The sequence below is a fragment of the Marmota flaviventris genome, chromosome 10 (assembly GCF_047511675.1).
Source record: "Marmota flaviventris isolate mMarFla1 chromosome 10, mMarFla1.hap1, whole genome shotgun sequence".
Taxonomy (NCBI): Eukaryota; Metazoa; Chordata; class Mammalia; order Rodentia; family Sciuridae; genus Marmota; species Marmota flaviventris.
The window spans coordinates 94,958,827-94,982,048 of record NC_092507.1 but is presented as its reverse complement, the minus strand read 5'-3'; the positions used below and the strand labels follow the sequence as shown (position 1 = coordinate 94,982,048).

At 39.7% G+C, this 23,222-nt stretch overlaps 1 pseudogene; it reads right to left on the bottom strand.

The window, feature by feature from the left end:
* LOC114082693 (protein FAM50A-like) overlaps window positions 1-13,956 on the bottom strand; it is a 77,936-nt pseudogene extending 63,980 nt beyond the window's left edge.
* Between the last annotated feature and the right edge of the window lie 9,266 nt (window positions 13,957-23,222).

The window sequence follows — 23,222 nt, the reverse complement described above, 5'->3', positions numbered from 1 at the left end:
TGAAGAACTCATGATGTAGCTGAATGGTAGAATTCTTACTCAATATGTGTGCAGTCCTGGGTTCTATTCCCAGCATTTAAAAAGAAATAAAGTAAAACTGTACCAAAAGTAAAGATGTGGAGTTTGAAATTACTGAAAGAAAACAAAATAGAAACAGTTCAGGACACTGGGACACTTTTGGAATACCCTCAAACACACAAGCAACCAAAGCAAAAAACAGACCAATGATATTATATCAAACTAAAAAGCTTTTGCACAGCAGAGTAAACATCAAATTAAACATTCTTCAGATACAGAGACAATGTTTTTGAACTATTCATTTACATATGCAGCATATAAAAAGAACTCAAAATCTCTACAGAAAATAAAACAAATACTGTGATTTAAAATGGGTAAAAGATCTGATGTTTCACAAAAGATGGTATACTAATGGTCATCAAATATGTGCCAAAATGCTCAGCATCACTAATTATCAGGGAAATGCAAATCAAAATTACAATGAAGTATAATTCTCACTCCAACTAGAGAGTGGATTTTATAAAAAAAAATAATAATGTTGGTGAGGATGTAGCAAAAAGGCAACACTATACAGTGTCAATGGGAATGAAAACAAGTACAGTCATTATGGAGAACAGTGTGGAATACATTTACAACCTGAAAGTAGCACTACCATATGATCCAGCAATCACCCTAGTTTGTATGTGTGAAGACATTATATCCAAGAGATACTGCAGTGTTAGAAAAATAAAAGGAGACACAGAGACAAGATGCAGAGGCAGGAAAAGAAGTGGCTACCCCTCCACGCAGCCATGTTTATTTCTATCAAAAGTTACCTTGGGTTGTTAGTGCCATGACTAGATTATTATTATTATTCCTTTTAATTTAGCAGGACTCAACTGTGGTAAGCCATTGTTATAGATTGTGGCCGCCATTAGAAGATGGTGCCGGCTTCCACTGAGGCCTGAGGTAAACAACTCCTTTTATGGAGAGTTGGCACGCAATCCCTGACCACCCTATGAGAAAGATCCACGTGGCAGCTTAAGATTGGTATGTGGGAGGCTTTATTAGGCTATGCTTGGGCGCTCGGCGGGGGGGTCGCTGGAAGATGATACTTGAATCAAGGCCTGAATAAACTGCTGAAAGAAGAATCCTGTGTCATGTTTTCCCTTGCCTGCAAGGGGTCGCGACACTCAACCACAAATCCATTTTCCCTGTGGGATTTATCAGGTTTGGTTTTAAGCTTTGGGAGGGCTAGTCTAGAATAGGTCTTCTTCTAAAGCCTGGCCCAAATATCAGAACCAGGATCAATCCTGTGGAAGAGGATTGAACAAATTAAACCCTTGAATTTGAGTCTTTGTATCACACTAGATACCAGTTGCCAGATAACTGATATCAAAGTCCAGGCTGGTTAAGACACAGAGCCATTTTCTCTAAGGACATTACCATAGTAACTAGCTACTGCACCTGTATAGTTATCTTGCTACCTTCAAGGAGAAACTGCTGGTCATTCCAAAAGTAAAGAGCAGAGCACCTGTTACCCCCAGGGAGTTTGCTCACCAGAGGAACACTTCCCTGTACATTTCCACTGTCGGGATACCTACACAGCAGACCCATATTTATTGTGGGAGTAGTCCTGGCAGTCAAAATATGCAATCAACCTATGTGCCCTATCAATGAGTGGATTCTGAAACTGTGGTGTATGTACACAAGAGAATAGTATTCAGCCATAAAAAGAATGAAATACTGTCGTTTGCAGCAACAACATGGGACAGAAGAATATTTAGTCAAATAAGTGAAGAACAGAAAGACAAATACTGGTTTTTCTCACTCATTTGTGTAAGTTAAAAAAAATGATTATCTAGAAGTAGAGAGTAGACACAGGTCATAGCAGCTAGGAAGGTTAGAGGGACAGAGAGTGGGCAATAATAAGCACCAGAACACAGTAGGAGGAGGGAAGTGGTTCTAATGTTACCGAGCACATTCAAGAGGCTGTAACCTACAGTAGGCACTTTGTATCACACTAGAGGATCCACTAAAACAAGTTAATATGCAGAAATAAAACAGACTGGAGAAAGACAAGGAAAGGAAAATAGCTTCTACATCCTCAAGATTCATCTTGGGTGTTCTATTGGGAGGGAATGGCTTTCCTGGTGGGATAATACAGAGCCTGGGATCATGACAGCAAGTCCTGGATTTAGAGCATAGCAGCTGGGCTTGCTGGCCAGCTAGGCTTCCTGAAGCTGCAGATGCCAGTGGTGCATTTTCATGGCTACCACAGATCTCCTGATTTGAGCATCTCTCAGAGACACAATGTAGTGAGCTTAAGAAACTCTCTTTCCCTTACCACAGCCAATGGCTTTGAGTCCCTACAGGGAGGGCCTGGAGGAAGATTTACAACATCTACCTGTGACAGTAATGCAGGGCTCATTATTCCTCAAAGGAATCCAATCTCCCTTCAGACCAGGAACTCCAGGCCTATGAACTGGATGAGAGGTCACAAATTCCCCCTGTGGTGACTCAAGCGCATCTCTGTCTCAGAACTGGAGTTTGTCTGATGATTACATAAATCAATTTCTTAGTGGGCTTCTCACTTATTTCAATCCTAAGGATCCCACAATGATTAATCACCATCACATATCCTTGCCTCTCAAGGTAATTACCCCCACTGTGTATAAATGGTTAAGTGCCACTGCCTGTCCTTACCCCCTTCAGTATCCTTCAGAGAAGGGAAGTCCATAGAAGCATCACTCCTCATTACCTCCTGTGGGAGACCAACCTAGCAAGTGACTTGAGTTAATCCCCTGCTGGGTGATGTGGCATCAGGCACCATGCTGCTAGAGTTCCCCACTCTTCTAGGGTTCCAGTGACTTGTGTCTTTGTGCCTAGGCATGTCTTGCTACAGCCCCATTGGTGGAGCTACGCTCACCTGTTCCTTTGTAATATAACCCTTGCCCTGTTTAGGGTAGAATCTTCCATGGAAGTGCCTTGTGTGTGTCCCCTTCTCTTACTGTGTGCCCTTGTGTGTGGCCTACCCAGATGTCAGTCAACCTGCTGACAGTGGACATCATGAAGATAGACTCAGCCCCCTGAAACCTACCCCTTGCCTCCTTTGAATAGCATCTCCTCAATAAAAGGGGTCAGCGCATTCTCTCTCTCTCTCTCTCTCTCTCTCTCTCTCTCTCTCTCTCTCTCTCTCTCTCTTCCTGTGGACCCTTAAGGTCAGAGGAGCCATCACAGTGACCCCAAAGAAAAAGGTATTTGTGGCTCTTGTGTGATTATTTTGTGCAGCCCAATTAGCCCAGTTTAACTAGAGTGACCCCTATGCCTTTTAGTGGTGAGAACAGAAACCTGGTAACCTCCAGTTGTCAGAGGGCAGGTTCCACAGGAGTTTAGCATGGATGCCACTGTGCCCCTCACCTGTGAATTCTTAAATATCGTAGTGAAGAAAATATACCAGCTGGGAAGAGGAAGGAGAGATTGTTCCAAGGAAAAGGAAATGGTCTCTATTTGGATCCATGTCATTGTCAAACAGATGTATAGACATGTAAAACCTTTAAGTTTAACATACAAGGTGTATGCATTTTATTCTATGAAAATTAAATTGAATAAAGTAATTTCATTATAAAAGTTTTTTTAAAATGCAAAACAAAATTAAACAAGAAATTTGGCAATCAGGGAAACCACATTTGCATCTAGTTATTTTGAGGGTGATATGGCAAGACCTAACAGACAAAAAACAAGTGGGTCCATGTGCAATAGAAAATAACATCAGGGGCAAAGGGAGAAGGAAGAAGGGGGAGAAAGAGAGGAGTAATAAGGGAGAACATTTAAACCCATCAAAATCCAAAGTGAATTGAAAAGAAAAATGAGAAAAAAGTAACTAAATCACATGCTATGCCTTCTGGTGAAAAGTTTTCTCCAAGAAAGAACTGGTATTTGCAAGTTATCAGATAATCCCAGTCACTAAAATGGTTGCAGACATTTAATCCAGCCTCATAGCAACCCAGAGAGGCCAGCAAATGGGAAAGGCCTCCTGTACCTTTAGTGCTGGAGACAGCCCTCCTTGAACCCAGGGTAAACAATCTCCAGTTATTCACAATTATTCACAGTGGAACAGCTGAGCTAGTGGGGACATGCTACAGAAGCCCAAGAGGCACAGGATGAAATTTTAAAAGCCAGATGATTGAAAATCAGAAGGCACAGACAAACCCCAAAGAATCTGAACTTAGCAGGAGCTAGAGAAACTGTGATGGGGCGACTGCTCAGAAAACACCCTAAGTCTGAATTTGAATCAAATCAAGTAATTTTATTTTACCTATACTTTCCTGGCCAAGAATGCTTCTGCCAGGGCCCAAGCAGCCTTCTGATAGAAGTGTGCCAGGCTGTCTGTGGTTCCAACATTTAAGGAAGAAAACCACCTCCTATGGAATCTGAGAGTTGCAAGCAAGCAGGATACAAGGGCTGATAAAAGCACTTAGCAGAGCAGAATCAGACAACCACATCCTGGGTTTGAGCACAGTTGTGGGTGTACATCATGGGTCCAGTACATTTGCAGGTATATGAAGCACAGAAAAAACAATTTTTTTATACTTCTTAAGTAGCTTATATAACAGTTTCACATGGGAACCATAAAGATGGAGTCACTATGGCTATACTTACTTATACTTGTCTATAACTATTTTTTATATTTAACTCTTATTTTACTGGCCTATACCTATCTGTAACTTAACCTATATTTGACTGGAACTCTCTGTAACTATATAAAACTTATGGGCATACACATATGACCATGCATTGTCTATATCTTATTGCTAACAACCTTAAATCTTATGTTTTACAGTTATGTGATTATATTATTGTATTATTACCACTTCTGTCTTACTGTTATTTCTTCTATCTTATAATGAGGACAGACTAAGGTAAATTAACATCGCTAATTGTATAACACTTATCTTATAATCCTATTATCCTTCTCATTCTAATCTATTATTTTTAATTCTACTCTATAATCTATAACTTATTACTTGTATTGATTAATTTAGACCATAACAAAAGCATATAGTCCAATTCCCTTATTTTAATGATAAATGAAGACCCAAAGTCATGAGGTATTTTCCTCAATGTTATAAGTAATTCCTTATGGACATGTATAGCAGTTCTGAGTTTATTGGGCATTTTGCAATATAAAATTACTTTTTATGTTATTGTGTATGCAGTCATTTTCCTGATTTCTTCCACAGCTGGTTGGAGTCTATAAGAAAGCTGTTGATTTAGGCGTGTTTGTTTTGTAACCTGCTACTTTGCTCAACTAGAAGTCTTCTGGTGGGGTTCATTTTGTTTGAGAGGGGGAGGGAGTCTTCTAGATATAGCATCATGTCATCTGCAAACAGATAATTTGACTTCTTTTCCTATTGGTATCCCTTTGATTTCCTTTGCTCAGTCTTGTCTTGTTCCTGATTTTAGAGGTAATGTTTTTAGTTTTCTTTTATTCAGTATGCTGTTGGATTGGGTTGTCATGAATGACCTTTTAGGATGTTAAGTTGGTAAGTTTCTTTAATCCTTAGCTTCTCCAGTGTTTACATGAATAGGTGTTGGATTTTATCCAAGGCCTTTTCTGTACCTATTAGGATGATCATGTGATTCTTGTCTTTAATTCTGTTTAAGTAGTGCAATACATTTCTTGCTTTGCTTATTTTGAGGCAATCTTGCATCCCTGGAAAGAAACCAACTTCATCATGGCATATTATCTTTTTGATGTGTTTTTGAATGTGGTTAGCTAATATTTTAAGAGTTTTTGCATCTATTCATGGGTGGTATTTTTCTGTAGTTATCTTTCCTTGGTGCTTCTTTGTCTGGCTTTGATATCAGCATTATACAGGCTTCACAGACTAGATTTGGGAGTTTCCCCTACATTTCAGTTTCATGAAATAATTTGAGAAAGACTGGTGTTGTTTCTTCTAAAGGTCTGGTAATACTCAGATAATAACCCATCTGGTTCTGGTTTTATCTTTTATGGGTGATTTTTAATTGCTATTTCAATTTCATTACTTGAAATTGGTCTGTTCAGATTTTCTAAATCTTCCTGATTCAATTTGAGCAGGTCATGGATGTATAGAATTTTTTAATGTCTTGCAGATTTTCCATTTCATTGAGTATATTTTTAAAAATAAGTTCAGATAATTCTTGGCACTTCAGAAGGGTATGCAGTGATATTGCCTTTTCACCTCTGATGTGTTTGAATAGTTCTTCTCACACTTCCAGTTAGTTTGTCTAAAAGTTTGTCGATATTATTTATCTTTTCAAAGCACTCACTCTTCATTGCTCTGATGTTGTGTATTGTGTTCTTAGTCTCAATTTCATTGATTTAGGCTCAGATCTTAATTATTTCCTATCTTCTCCTAGTTTTGGAGTTAGCATGTTCTTCTTTTTCTAAGGCATTGAGGTAGAGCATGAGCTTAATGAGTTAGGATTCTCCCTATTCTTTTAATACATACAGTCAGTCATACTTTTAGAATTGCTTGTATACCATCCCAGAGACTTTGATATGTTCTATTCCTGCTCTCATTCATTTATAAACATGTCCTCATTTCTTATTTCATCCATTCTTCATTGTACAGAGTATTGTTCAATATCCATGTGTTTCTGTGTTTTTTATTATTTTTCTTGCTGTTCATTTCTAGATTTATTCTATTACGATCTATAGAATACAATACATGAGATAGTATTGATATTTTTGTACTTGATAGTATTAATATTTTTGCATTGTGGCCTAGAATGTGATATAATTTGGAGGAAGTTCAATGTGCTTCTGATAAAAAGGTAAACTCAGTTGGTTTGGAGTGAAATATTCTGTAGATCTATTTGATTTATAGTGTTAATTAGTGTGGAGATATATTTATAGATTTGCTCTTTTGATGACCTATATATTGATGATAGGGTGTGTGGAAATCACCTAGTATTATTGTGTTGGGATCTATCTAGGATTAAATGTATTAGAATTTTTTTATGTAATTGAGTGCATCAAAATTTGGGGCATAAATGATTACTATTGTTATACTTCTTATTAGAATTTTCCCTTTACCAAAATAGTGGCCTCTTTTTTTTATCCTGATTAACTGTTGCTTGAAAAAGTTTGCCTGTCTGATATGAGAATAGCTACTCCTGCTTCTTTTCATGGAAAAGAAATATGCATGGAATAATTTATTTTCATTCTTTTACCTTCAGTTTATGGGTGTTTTCATCTATGAGTTTCTTGTAAGCAGAGCATAGCTGTATGGTGTTTTCTGATCCATTTTGATAATGTTTGTCTTAATGGGGGGAATTGAGACCATTAACACAAACATAAAGTACAAAACTACTCCCTAAATTGGATAAAGAGTATTTACTACAAAACATTTAAAAGAAAACAAAACTAAATTTTGAAAAATGGGAAGAATGACTTACAATTCCAAGTATTTACTGTTTTTTTTTTTTTTTGGAGCTTTAATGAATGCAATAATAAAAATAGAATATGATATAAATATTGTTATCAAATAGAAAAATCTGTGATTTCAGCATTTATTACTTCAATAAAGAAATTTAGAGAGCTAGGGTTGTGCTCAGCAGTGGAATACTTGCGTAGCACATGTGAGGCCCTGGGTTTGATCCTCAGCACCACATTTTAAAAAAATGAATAAAACAAAGGTATTGTGTCCAACTACAACTAAAAATATATAAAAAAAGAAATTTAGAAAACATTATATATTCTGTATTAATGAGAAAACTGATAAAAATGAGATTTTGTAAGGGCAAGTATAATAAATGAGCAGCAACCCAGTATATATCAATAATTAGTGACAAAAAATAGAAAATGTTTTTAACATTAACAAAAGCCATAAAATATTTTTTTTAATTCTTTAATGTTGGTTGTTCAAAACATTATATAGTTCTTGATATATCATATTTCACACTTTGATTCAAGTGGGTTATGAACTCCAATTTTTACCCCGTATACAGATTGCAGAATCACATCAGTTACACATCCATTGATTTACATATTGCCATACTAGTGTCTCTTGTATTCTGCTTCCTTTCCTATCCTCTACTGTCCCCCCTCCCCTCCCCTCCCCTCCCCTCTTCTCTCTCTACCCCCTCTACTGTCATTCATTTCTCCTTCTTGTATTATTTTTCCCTTTCCCCTCACTTCCTCTTGTATGTAATTTTGAATAACCCTGAGGGTCTCCTTCCATTTCCATGCAATTTCCCTTCTCTCTCCCTTTCCCCCCCACCTCTCATCCCTGTTTAATGTTAATCTTCTTCTCATGCTATTCATCCCTACTCTGTTCCCAGTTACTCTCCTTATATCAAAGAAGACATTTGGCATTTGTTTTTTAGGGATTGGCTAGCTTCACTTAGCATAATCTGCTCTAATGCCATCCATTTCCCTGCAAATTCCATGATTTTGTCATTTTTTAGTGCTGCATAATACTCCATTGTGTATAAATGCCACATTTTTTTATCCATTCATCTATTGAAGGGCATCTAGGTTGATTCCAGAGTCTAGCTATTGTGAATTGTGCTGCTATGATCATTGATGTGGCAGTATCCCTATAATGTGCTCTTTTAAGGTCCTCAGGGAATAGTCCGAGAAGGGGAATAGCTGGGTCAAATGGTGGTTCCATTCCCAGCTTTCCCATGAATCTCCATACTGCTTTCCATACTGGCCACACCAATTTGCAGTCCCACCAGCAATGTGCAAGTGTACCCTTTTCCCCACATCCTCACCAGCACTTATTGTTGTTTGACTTCATAATGGCTGCCAATCTTACTGGAGTGAGATGGTATCTTAGGGTGGTTTTAATTTGCATTTCTCTGACTGCTACAGATGGTGAGCATTTTTTCATGTACTTGTTGATTGATTGTATGTCCTCCTCTGAGAAGTGTCTGTTCAGGTCCTTGGCCCATTTGTTGATTGGGTTATTTGTTATCTTATTGTCTAATTTTTTGAGTTCTTTGTATACTCTGGATATTAGGGCTCTATCTGAAGTGTGAGGAGTAAAGATTTGTTCCCAGGATGTAGGCTCCCTATTTACCTCTCTTATTGTTTCTTTTGCTGAGAAAAAACTTTTTAGTTTGAGTAAGTCCCATTTGTTGATTCTAGTTATTAACTTTTGTGCTATGGGTGTCCTATTGAGGAATTTGGAGCCCGACCCCACAGTATGTAGATCATAGCCAACTTTTTCTTCTATCAGACGGAGTGTCTCTGATTTGATATTAAGCTCCTTGATCCATTTTGAATTAACTTTTGTGCATAGCAAGAGAAAGGGATTCAGTTTCATTTTGTTGCATATGGATTTCCAGTTTTCCCAGCACCATTTGTTGAAGATGCTATCCTTCCTCCATTGCATGCTTTTAGCCCCTTTATCAAATATAAGATAGTTGTAGTTTTGTGGATTGGTTTCTGTGTCCTCTATTCTGTACCATTGGTCCACCCGCCTGTTTTGGTACCAGTACCATGCTGTTTTTGTTACTATTGCTCTGTAGTATAGTTTGAAGTCTGGTATCGCTATACTGCCTGATTCACACTTCCTGCTTAGCATTGTTTTTGCTATTCTGGGTCTTTTATTTTTCCATATGAATTTCATGATTGCTTTCTCTATTTCTACAAGAAATGCCATTGGGATTTTGATTGGCATTGCATTAAACCTATAGAGAACTTTTGGTAATATCGCCATTTTGATGATGTTAGTTCTGCCTATCCATGAACAGGGTATATTTTTCCATCTTCTAAGATCTTCTTCTATTTCTCTCTTTAGGGTTCTGTAGTTTTCATTGTATAAGTCTTTCACCTCTTTTGTTAGGTTGATTCCCAAGTATTTTATTTTTTTTGAGGATATTGTGAATGGAGTGGTTGTCCTCATTTCCATTTCAGAGGATTTGTCGCTGATATACAAGAAAGCCTTTGATTTATGCGTGTTGATTTTATATCCTGCCAATTTGCTGAATTCATTTATTAGCTCTAATAGTTTCTTTGTAGACCCTTTTGGGTCTGCTAGGTATAGAATCATGTCACCTGCAAATAGTGATAATTTAAGTTCTTCTTTTCCTATTTTTATGCCTTTAATTTCTTACGTCTGTCTAATTGCTCTGGCCAGTGTTTCGAGAACTATGTTGAACAGAAGTGGTGAGAGAGGGCATCCCTGTCTTGTTCCATATTTTAGAGGTAATGCCTTCAATTTTTCTCCATTCAGAATGATGCTAGCCTGAGGCTTACATAGATTGCTTTTACAATATTGAGGTATGTTCCTGTTATCCCTAATTTTTCTAGAGTTTTGAACATAAAGGGATGCTGTACTTTGTCCAATGCTCTTTCCACATCTATCGAGATGATCATATGGTTGTTATTTTTAATTCTATTGATGTGGTGAATAACATTTATTGATTTCTGTATATTGAACCAGCCTTGCATCCCAGAGATGAATCCTACTTGATCATGGTGCACAATTTTTTTTGATATGTTTTTGTATCCGATTCGCCAGAATTTTATTGAGGATTTTTGCATCTCTGTTCATTAGAGATATTGGTCTGTAGTTTTCTTTCTTTGAAGTGTCTTTGTCTGGTTTAGGTGTCAGGGTGATGTTGGCCACGCAGAATGAATTTGGAAGTTCTCCCTCTTTTTCTATTTCCTGAAGTAGCTTGAAAATTATTGGTATTTGTTCCTCTTTAAAGGTTTTGTAAAACTCTGCTGTATACCCATCCGGACCTCGGCTTTTCTTAGTTGGTAGTCTTTTGATGGTTTCTTCTATTTCCTCAATTGATATTGGTCTGTTTAGGTTGTCTATATCCTCCTGACTCAATCTGGGCAGATCATATGACTTAAGAAATTTATTGATGCCTTCACTATCTTCTAATTTATTGGAGTATAAGGATTCAAAATAATTTCTGATTATCTTCTGTATTTCTGAAGTGTCTGTTGTGATATTGCCTTTTTCATCCTGTATGCTAGTAATTTGAGTTCTCTCTCTTCTTCTCTTCCTTAGCATGGCTAAGGGTCTGTCGATTTTATTTATTTTTTCAAAGAACCAACTTTTAGTTTTGTCAATTTTTTCAATTGTTTCTTTTGTTTCGATTTCGTTAATTTCAGCTCTGATTTTAATTATTTCTTGCCTTCTACTTCTTTTGCTGTTGTTTTGCTCTTCTTTTTCTAGGATTTTGAGATGAAGTATAAGATCATTTATTTGTTGTTGTTTTTTTTTTTTTTTTGTTTTTTGTTTTTTTTTTTTTAAGGAATGAACTCCAAGCAATGAATTTTCCTCTTAGAACTGCTTTCAATGTGTCCCATAGATTCCAATATGTTGTGTCTGTGTTTTCATTAATCTCTAAGAATTTTTTAATTTCCTCCTTGATGTCTTCTATAACCCATTGATCATTCAGTAACCTATTGTTCATTCTCCAAGTGATGTATTCTTTTTCCTTCCTTCTTTTATCGTTGATTTTCAGTTCCATTCCATTATGATTATAGGATGCATGGTATTATCTCTACTCCTTTATATTGTCTAAGAGTTGCCCTGTGACATAATATATGATCTATTTTTGAGAAGGATCCATGTGCTGCTCAGAAAAAAGTGTAACTGCTTGATGTTGGTTGGTATATTCTATATATGTCAATTAAGTCTAGGTTATTAATTGTGTTATTGAGTTCTATAGTTTCCTTATTCAACTTTTGTTTGGAAGATCTGTCCAGTGGCAAGAGAGGTGTGTTGAAGTCTCCCATGATTATTGTATGGTGGTCTATTAGACTCTTGAACTTGAGAAGAGTTTGTTTGATGAACATAGCTGCACCATTGTTTGGGGCATATATATTTATGATTGTTATGTCTTGTTGGTGTATGGTTCCCTTAAGCAGTATGTAGTGTCCCTCTTCATCCCTTTTGATTAACTTTGGCTTGAAATCTATTTTATTTGATATGAGTATGGACACTCCTGCTTGTTTCCAAAGTCCATATGAATGATATGAGTTTTCCCAACCTTTCACCTTCAGCCTATGTATGTCTTTTCCTATCAAATGCATCTCCTGTAGGCAGCATGTTGTTGGGTCTTGTTTTGTGATCCATTCTACTAGCCTGTGTCTCTTAATTGGTGAATTTAAGCCATTAACATTTAGGGTTATTATTGAGATATGGGTTGTTCTTCCAGCCATATTTGTTTATTTATGTTACTAAACATGGTTTGTTTTCCTCTTTGATTATCCCCCCCCCTTTACTGTCCTACCTCCCACTGTTGGTTTTCATTGTTATTTTCCATTTCCTCTTCCTGCAATGTTTTGCCAAGGATGTTTTGAAGAGATGGTTTTCTAGCTGCAAATTCTTTTAACTTTTGTTTATCGTGGAAGGTTTTAATTTTGTCTTCCATCCTGAAGCTTAATTTCGCTGGATACACTATTCTTGGTTGGAACCCATTTTCTTTCAGTGTTTGAAATATGTTATTCCAGGATCTTCTAGCTTTCAGAATCTGTGTTGAAAGATCAGCTGTTATCCTGATTGGCTTACCCCTAAATGTAGTCTGCTTCCTTTCTCTTGTAGCTTTTAAAATTCTCTCCTTATTCTGTATTTTGGGCATCTTCATTATAATGTGTCTAGGTGTGGATCTCTTATGATTTTGCACATTCGGTGTCCTGTAGGCTTCTAGAATTTGGGATTCTGTCTCATTCTTCAAGTCTGGGAAGTTTTCTCGTATTATTTCATTGAATAGATTGCTCATTCCTTTGGTTTGGACCTCTATACCTTCCTGTATCCCAATGACTCTTAAGTTTGGTCTCTTTATGTTATCCCATATTTCTTGAATGTTCTGCTCATGGTTTCTTAACAGTCTTGCTGAGCTGTCTATGTTCTTTTCAAGTTGAAATACTTTGTCTTCATTGTCTGATGTTCTATCTTCTAAGTGTTCTACTCTGCTGATAGTATTCTCAATTGAGTTTTTAAGTTGGTTTATTGCTTCCTGCATTTCTAGGATTTCTGTTTGTTTTTTATAACCTCTATCTCCCTGTATAGTTGATCTTTTGCTTCCTGGATTTGTTTGTGTAATTCATTGTCAAAGTGATCTTTCATTGTCTGATTTTGCTGTCTAATGTCTTCCTTGAGACTCCAGATCATCTGAAGCATGTATATCCTGAACTCTTTATCTGACATTCCATCTGCTGCAGCTGTTACCTCTTCTAAAGTTGAGTTGACCTGCATTGCTTGTGGTCCTTTCTTTCCTTGTCTTTTCATACTGCTTGCGTTTCTTTCTGCTTGGTGAAACTGTTGTGTTTTTGAAAAATTTTTCCCCCCTATATATTTATATTGCTCTTGTATAGTTGAAAAGTCTCCCTTGCAGGGTTGGGCGGCAGTCTACCTACCTTGCAGGTGCGGGCAGCGGCTCTGCTCTGCCCCTCCTCCAATTGGTGTGAGGTGTGTACCACACCCGTGGACCCCTGGGCCTGTTCTTCCGTTAGGTCGCAGTTCTGCCTACCTGGCAGGCGCAGGTGGCGGCTCTGCTCTGCCCCTACTCCAATTGGGGTGATGCAACTACCGCGCTGGCGGGCCGCTGGGCCTGTCCCGGGCGCAGGCGAAAGCTCTGCTCTGCCCCTCCTCCAATTGGTGTGACATGTGTACCACACCGGCAGGCCACTGGGCCTGATCCGCAGGTTGGTTGCAGGTCTGCCTACCTTGCAGGTGCGGGCAGAGGCTCTGCTCTGCCCCTCCTCCAATTGGTGTGACTTATGTACCACACCCGCGGACCGCTGGGCCTGTCCCGGGAGCGGGCGAAGGCTCTGCTCTGCTCCTACTCCAATTGGGGTGACGTGCCTACCACCCCGGCCAGCTGCTGGGCCTGTTCCACCGGTCGGTCACAGGTCTGCCTACCTTGCAGGCACGGGCGGCAGCTCTGCTCTGCCCCTACTCCAAATGGGGTGATGTGTCTCTCGCGCCAGCAGGCCATTGGGCCTGTTCCGCTGGTCAGTCACAGGTCTGCGTACCTTTTGGGCGCAGGTGGCGGCTCTGCTCTGCCCCTACTCCAATTGGGGTGTCGTGATTACCATGCGCCGGCAGGTCGCTGGGCCTGTTCCGGGTGCGGGCGGAGGCTCTGCTCTGCCCCTACTCCAATTGGGGTGACGTGTGTACCACGCCGGCAGGCTGCTGGGCCTGATCCGCCAGTCTGTCGCAGGTCTGCCTACCTTGCGGCGCGGGTGGCGGCTCTGCTCTGCCCCTACTCCAATTGGGTTTATGTGACTACCACGCCGGAGGGCCGCTGGGCCTGTTCCGGGTGTGGGCGGCGGCTCTGCTCTTCCCCTCTGGCTTGATGACAAAGTGAGAGAGACTCGGGTGTTTGTGACTCACTTTCTTTACCAGGAGACCAACTGTTTCTGTCGCCACTGGTATTGATGAAGTTCTCTCCTCCGCCACTTCCTGATGACATCAGATCTCTGCCATGTTGGTATCCCATGCGAATGGCAGCATTTCGTTCCCTTTGCTGAGTGACCAAAGCAACGGGTGAGTCCTGACCGGCCCTCACAAGCCCCGTCTCAGTCCTGTTGCCACTGCCTATGAAGGCTCGGTTGGTATTTACCTCCACAGTATTCAGCAGGACCTGGACCAAGAAGCAGTTTCCACGGGTTCTTTATCCCTGGGCCAGAGCAGTTCCGGGAGCCGGAATTCAGCCACTCCATGCTCGGTGTATGTTCTGATAAGAGCAGGCTCCAAGAAGCAGTTTCTGTGGGTTCTTTAGCACTGAGCCTGAGTAATTTGTCTGTGAGCCGCAGGCGAATGGCAGCCTGAAATTACCTGTTCTATGGCTGAATGAGCTGCGATCAGTCGGAAACAGGGATGGTGATGTCAGCTCTCCAAGATGGTGTCCGCTGGCTTCCTCTGTGGTCTGACCTGTGTTGAGAACCGAATTGGACCTCTTCTTTCCCCCATCTCAAACCCAGAATTCAGCACTGAGTACGGTGATTTCACCCCTGGCAGAAGCCCACAGAAACTGCAGCGCTGTATCTCCTCATTTCCCTGCGCACGCCTCAGACTCTAGCCGTGGGGCGATTTGCTGAATAAGCAGCGTGACCCTCCATGCAGACAAATCTCTCGCATTTGAGCCCCCGTAGCTGATCCTCGTGTGATGGAAATCCTTCCTCTAGGTTTTGGAGCACCCCAATTTTGCTGGAAATTCCTAACAAGATAGCTTTTAGCCATTCTAACTCATCATTCTCCCGCACAGTGACGCGGTACACGGGGGTAATGCACTCCCTTTGCCACCATCTTCAGAATCCCAAAGCCATAAAATATTAACCAAGAAAAATAAATTCAACAAAAAGCATGCAAGACTTGTAAGAAGAAAGTTTAAGCTATTAATATGGTATCTTAAATATTATACAAAGATATATCATGTTCCTTGTAGGAAGATAGCTAACATTTTATGGTTATATGTACAAACCACACAAATCCAAATGGAATTACTTTGAATTTGAATAAGAAATAATACTTTATTAAAACACAGGAAAGGAGTATTGTGGAAGAGTATGCCATAGAAGATTATTTTAAATACATATTGAATTAAGCAAAATGGTGTGTCATTGAAGACAGAATATTAAATAAGGCATTACAAAGGTATAAGCATTCCAGCTTGAAATTGAAATTTATATGTTGACCAAAAATATGATAAATTTGGTGTTTTAACTCAGTGGGGAAAAGAATGGATTACATAATAATTATGATAACTGGATATCTTTTTGGAAAAACATTAAATTCTTTCCAACTAGATTCATTTTCCTCATATTCCAAAACACTGAGCATCAAACATTCTAGAAATTTCCAGATTAAAAAAGAAAATCATGTGCCCCCCCAAAAAAAAGATTAAAAAATGAAAAAAGAACAAAATTGACTTCACCAGCCACACTGAATTTCAAAAAGAGATAAAGACTTTAAATTCCTTATATATCTGATAGAAAATAATGTTCAGTCCTGAGTTCTCAGTGAAAATATCTACTAAGCCCTAATCTCCTAGGACACTGTGTTGAACAATTCCATGTTCGTATGTGAATAGAAATGCTATTAAATCTATGACCATTGTCTCTACACAGGACATGCCAAAGGTACTCCATTTATTATGGCAAGGGTCTGCATAGTTGTGTGGAAGATGAAGATACAACCCTACATCTCTGTTTGGGAGTCTGCTGCCTCACCCTTTGCAGCCTTTTCCTCATCATATTGCCCATAGAGGTGAACCAGCTTCATTCAAGTCTGGCAGATGTTTTCTGCCCAGGCAAGGCCTAGTGCCTGTTCTTTACTGGAATAAGCCCCAGGTCAGTGAGTGCAGTTGCATTGTTTTGTCCCCTATGTGTCCATCCTTAGAAAGCTTCAGTACTCAGAACTGAACACAAGTTCTGCCCTGTGTCTCCCCCATCATGTCACACCTATCTGAGGACAGGGCCATGTGCACACAAGGATTTTTCTGCTTTTAAATGGAACGCTGTGAACAATGTGGGTGTTATGTTCTGTGCATGTCCCTTAATAGAAAATAAATGAATCCCTTTAACCTTCTCCACATCTTCCTTTTTTGTTTTGTTTTGTTTGTTTGGAGTATTGAAATTTCTGCTACAGGGTGGAATTACTCCTATGTTTGGGATAGACTCCAAATCATGCCATGGGTTAAAAAAAAATGATTATCTTCAGATATTTGAGTGTTTTCAAAACATTTAGAAAACAGTGGGGCTTCATTTTGTCATCACAAGATAACAATTTATAGATATGTTGGTCATGCATATTAATGATTTTAGACTTTGTGATAAGAACAATTATAACTCCACGAAATGCTTTAAATCATGTGTGGCATAATCCAATTTACATTTTTGGAAGACCTGTCCTTCACAAGCGAAGCAATAATGACTCAGGAGGTCATGGATTACAGGACTTAGATGAGATGAAGGTATTGGCATTATAGGTAGAATCACAAGATTACTCAGAGGTAGAGTTCATGAGATTTTTTGATTAAAATGAATATGGAGAACAATGGGAAGAAACAGTCAAAAGCATGTCCAAAGTTTCCAACTACAAGGGGGTGGAATGGAAAGATATTTTCTAATGCAGCAACACTGGAACAGGTTTAGAGGAACAGAGAAAAGAGTTTGCTTTCGGACATGGTTACAGTATTGGGACTAGCCTGGAGTGCATTTGGAGGACATTATGGACATGGACCTGGAATTCCATGAACCAGAATCACAGACCTTCCCTCCCAGGGAGCCTGGAACATTATAAGGATAAGATACATTTGGGACATAATCCACTTCAAAGTACAAAAGAGACTTCCAGGGAATGAGGATGCCAGATAAAACATCTGGATGCTTTGGATATATTACACAGTTACATTGAAAATGTTTTCTGTTTATTGGACATTTAAATTTAATTGTGTATCTTCTATTTTATTTGCTAAATCTTACAATCCAGAGAATATACATATGTTCCTGACTCCCTAATCTAATCTAATTTTCTGGCCTCTATACATCTCTGCCCTGGAGGAGATGTCTAGTTGAGGGCTCAGGGTTGGAACATGAGCTTGTGTAGAGCAGCTAGTTGCTTTGCTGATGCTACAGTGTGTCATGAAATAGGACCAAGTGAAGGGGATGTTGCCTTTAAATCTTTATGTTTCATTCTGAGGAGCCCCTCATAAGGCTTCCCCTCTTCTATCAAATAGAAAGTTTTTCTCCAAGTGAGGGATGTTTTCTCTCTCCACACTTGCCCCACTCTGAACAGGTCTCTAATCTGGATGATACCTGCATCAGCAATCCTAGCCACAAGGGGGCGATGTGTGACACCAAACTCTGAATGGGAAGGACATCTGCACCTGCCTGCAGGGCTACAAAGAGGCAGACTGCACAGATATGAGGATGAGTGTGCCATGGGTGAGTACACAACCTTTCCCTGCTTCCAGTGAGTGTCAGATCAGTAAGCGTTTCACTGGGAGCTCATGTTACTCCAGGAGTGTGTTACACCCAACTCTCACCTCTCCCATTAAGTATCCTCTTAGCAATTAACTCTTCACCATTACCTTGTATTCCATTTGGAGAATTAAATATATGGAAGGTCTGTACTTGATTCTTCATATAAAGCCTTCCTAAGTGGCAGTTTAGCTAGCTACGGCATACTGAAAAGCACTAGAGCAGAGATAGCCTATGCTCTTTTTTTTCTTTGTAAAGTATGCAAAAAAAAATAGAGAGTAAAAATCTACATGTAGCAAAATGAAATGTCACCCCTATCTCTCACCTTGTTCAAAAATCAACTCAAAATGGATCACAGACTTAGGCACTAGGACAGAGACCCTGTGCCTAATAGAAGAAAAATAAGGCCCAAATCTCTACCATGACATCTTAGGAATTGATGTCTTTAACAAGACTCCTATAGTGCACAAGTAAAATCAAGATCAATAATTGTGATGGATTCAAATTTAAAAACTTCTTCACAGCAAAGACACAATCAATGACATGAAAACAGAAGCCGCAGAATGGGGAAAAAATCTTCATCACACACACCTCTGATAGAGCATTAATCTCCAGGATATATTAAAAACTCAAAAAAAAAAACACCCAATAACTTAATCAATAGATGAGCAAAGAAACTGAACAGACACTTCAAAGAATAAATGCAATCAATCAACAAATATATGAAAAAAAAATGTTCAATATCTCTAGCTGAAGGCAGAATTAAAGACAGACATTCATTGTACATAGGCAAGAATCAGATCTAGAGAAGGGAGTCCAGTTTAGGTCCAGGAAGTTGGAGACCACCTCTGAGGAACTGAAATCTTAACGTCTTCAGAGCCCTTCCTCCACCCTTATCAAGATAACCTGCCAAAGCTCCAACCTATTGCTAAGGTAACCTGTCCCAGGGATTCTCCCTCCCTTCAGGGAGTTGTAAAAATTGTTAATTGATGCACCCTGGGACCACTTCCTGCCCACATCACTCCATCTTGGCCCCTCCAACCCATCTGCTTCTCACCTTTTGACCATCCCACCTGGGCAATCTCCTGGGCCTAGTCACAAATGCAGGAAGGAAAGAGATAAGGAGAAGAGAGCAGGAAAGCAAAGGAAGACAGAATGCTCTCACTCTTTGGGACACCAGGATACTAGCTATGGCCCCCTTCTCTTTCACAGGAGAAGTTTGCATTACCCCTTTATAAATAAGCCCTGTTTTATATTCTTGCCTCTGCACCTTTTTAAAGTTATACTTAAACATGTAAGGAAGCAGATCTCATCACTGATAACTGGTGTATCATAGCCATGAGAAATGCAAATCAAAACTACACTGAGATTCCACCTCACTCCAGTCAGAATGGCAATCATCAAGAATACAAGCAACAATAAATGTTGGCAAGAATGTGGGGGAAATGTACACTCATACATTGCTGGTGAGACTGAAAATTGGTGCAACCACTATGGAAAGCAATATAGATATTTCTAAGAAAATGTGGAATGGAACTACTATTTGACCCAGTCATCCCACCCCTCAGTTTATACACAAAGGACTTGCAATCAGCATACAACAGTGAAGCAGCCACCACTGTCTGTCCCTGGAGTCCAGTGCTGTTCCCTGACCCTAGCTGAAGGCTGCTTGTTAGGAGGAGGCCCTGCTGCTCCTTCTGGGCAGGATTTGGAGCTCTTTTCTCTAAGAGCAAGCACATTCTATAGGTTTCACTGGCTTCTGTTGTATGCATTACAGGCATGATTATGGATAAAACTGTGATTAATAGAGAAGTAATATGTCCCAGATCAAAGGAAAATTTATTAGTGGAATATTAACCAGTGTGTGCCTTTGCTAGAAGACAAACTGCCAATATCAGGGGAGATTTATTGAGATATCATCATGGACTTAAGGAAAATGGTCTATGTAGGGGACAGAGGTAGGGGACATAATTAGCTGCACTCATTTTATGATGCTATTTTCAAATCCATTTCTTCAACCTTGTCAAAGACCTTCATCCAGGCCCTCACACAGTCCAAGTGTAAAGACAGTTTTTTTTTTCTTTTTTCTTTTTATTTTTTTACTTTAATATAAATCTAATACACATAGCAGACACATGCTGATGGTAAAGAAATTTGAATTTTGAGAAACTACTAATCTAAATACTTAGATTAATCTACATTAATCTAAATACACAAATGAAAGAATACATTTCAACTTACAGTGAGAGGAAGCAAATGCTGAGCCACAAAACCTAACTACTTAGGAGTATATCTATCAACATGTCATCATATTCTTCTCAATACAGTTTTTTTCTGACTTGCCTGAGCATAAGAAACATGTCCCATGCCTTTGGAGCTGAGAAGGCCTGCCCCTCTCCACTTTTAGATAAGTCCCTCAAAGGGATAAATAGATCTTTGTGAAACCTTCTGAATGTGGGTTCACAGGCTGGGCCTTGCTCCAGGCTGGGCTCCAGAGAAGAGAAGAGCTGTATGAAAAGAAATTTGAGAGATTTACCTGCATCTTCTTGCTGCCATTAGAATGAAGGTGCTGCTGTGGGCCTTGCTGTCATTCTAGTTTTAACAGACATGCTGAGAACCTGGGTGGGAGGTGGGTTAAGGAGGCTTTGTATCCTGTGGGATTACATTATTATGCCAGGAGGCATCAGGTGTGTTTTCTGGGGAGGAGAGAGAGGGCTTGGTGTAAGTAGATACCACTGAGGGGCAACAGGTAGATATGAGTGGTCTGCAGCAGGTAACTTAGAGAGGGATCCAAGGAAGGTCTCAGGGCCCTGCCAAATTCATTTCTGCAGCTGTTAGAAGAAATTAAATAAAGAAGTGCCAGCAACTACAGAAATGTTTGTAGAATTATAGGTGATTTAAATAGTCCCTATCAATTCATAATATATAAATTTAAATTATTCCAAACTTGACAAAGCTAACCTCCTAATTAGCACATCCTCTTTAGTTAAGCACTGAAGCTCAAGGCTTTACTAGAAATTGTTTCAAAGCCCAGTCCTGGAAGAAGAACATACTAATTTCAATTTCATAGACTCCTTGTGCTGTTGGAGGGTAAAATATTATAGTAGTCTCAAGAAAAGAATTTCTCAAAACCTAATGTTTGAATCACCTGCAAATTCTGAAATGTATATATTGGGCCACACCCATCACAATCTATGTGATAGAGCCTAAGCATCTCATTTAAACCAAGAACTTTAAGTGGCTAATTTGCACACTAAAGTCTAAGAAACACTGAGAGATAATGAATTGTTTTCTTAGTTTTCAGAGTTCCATAAAATTATGCAGAGAATATTTCCTGAGGTAGAATATATATTAATGAAACTCTAAGAATGAAAACAAAATGCTTTTCTTTTTAATAAATTTAATCATTAAACTAAGTTAATATTCCATCCATCAAGTTTCCTAGTGAATTCCAATTACCATAGGTAGATATAAAAGAGGTTGACTAACTGAAAAGTGAACTAGTGGTAAGCCAGCAGAAAGCATGTTCCAGAGGTTTCTGTAAGTATACTCGCAGCAGCAGCAGCAGCAGCAGCAGCAGCAGCAGGATAAGCCATCTTTGCTGACATCTGAGGTTCTGAAGCCAGAATTAGACAGGCAGTCAGTATAGACAGTCAAATCCTCAGGTCAGATCAAGGAGGCCAATTTTGAGTGAGTCCAGGAAGTTGGAGATGTCTCCTGGGGGATTGAAATGTTAATTTATCAGAAACCTTCCTCCACTCTTATCAAGAACCTGCCCCTGCTCCAGTCTGTTGCCAGGGTTAACTGTCCCAGGAATTGCCCCTTCCTACAGGGAGCCAAAAGGTTGTTAATTAGTGTGTCCTGGCCTGCTCCATCCTGCCCTTCCCCCTTCAGCCCACCTGTTTTCCACCTTTTGGCCAGCCCACCAAGCAGCATTTCCTAGGCCTTGTCAGGAACACTCAAAAGGCTTTGTCTCAGTGTGAATTCTCTGTTGTTTACTGAGAGTGTGTTTGTGGCCAAAGGATTTCCCACACTCACTGCAATCATAAAGATCTTCTCCACTATAGATACTTTTATAATGAACAAATGTGGATTTGAGTATGAAGACTTTCCCACAGTCATTGCACTTGTGAGGCCTTGCTCTCCTGTGTACTCTCTGGTGTACAATTAGGTTAGAATGATGGCTAAATTCTTTTCCAATTTCACCACACTTATAAGGCAATTGTCCTGTGTGGATTCTCTTGGACTGAATAAGGTTGCCTTTTCGACTGAAGGCTTTTCCACCTTCATTGCACTCCTAAAGCCTTTCTCCAGCGTGGATCCTCCAGAGCTGGACACTGTAGCTTTAGGACTAAAGGCATTCCACATTCCCTACACTTGTGATGCATTTGTCCAACATGCAGGATCCCCCTGCTTGCAGTTCTCTGGTCTGTTTTCCTCTTCTTTTGGGTGATCTTTTGCGGCAAGGGCCAAGCTCACCCAAGCTCTGCAGCCTCCAGAGCTCCTGGAGCAGTGGGGAGCCCACAACACTGGACCTCCGCCCTTCCGCCCAGCCCTCCCACGCCCTGCCGGCCCAGTGCCTGCTCACCGGAGATTGTGCCCAATGAGATGTCTCCGCTCCTCGCCCTGGTGGGGAGCACTACCCGCCACTGGGCTGTCCTCCGCACTGGCGCTCCTTCTGCTTTGACACCAGCCTCTCACCCGGTGACCACCCACCAGCTCCTCATGCAGTGCTCCCCAGTCGGTGAGAAGGAGTGAATAGCACCCAACTGCCAACAGCCTCCCCTCGCGACCTCCCCGTGACCATCAGCGCAGATTGGCCAGGCGCTGCGTGTCCCCTGCTCCCTCATAATTATTCCAGGTTTTAAACGACCTTCTATTTTCTGCATTAAACATAAAGCGGCACTAACCTTGGAGATGGAAACTAAGAAGAAAAAGTTTTATTTATATTGGCAATGATTTCTTATATTTGACATACAAAAAAGACAAACTATTAAGGTTAAAAAGTGATGAACACCATTGGAATCATAAACTTCTATTGTTTGAAAGATTCCATCAAGTAAATGAAAAGACAAGTCACATATAATATTTATAATAATAATAATATACTTGATAGATTGACATTATTCAGATATCTTATTTTAGGCTTATATCTATTATTAAATTATTAAAATTTATATACTTAAGGCCACATAAAAGTTTCTAACTTGGCAATAGTAAGACAAGCAACTTAAAGAGGGATCAAATATTTCAACCCATACTACACAAAGAAGAGAAT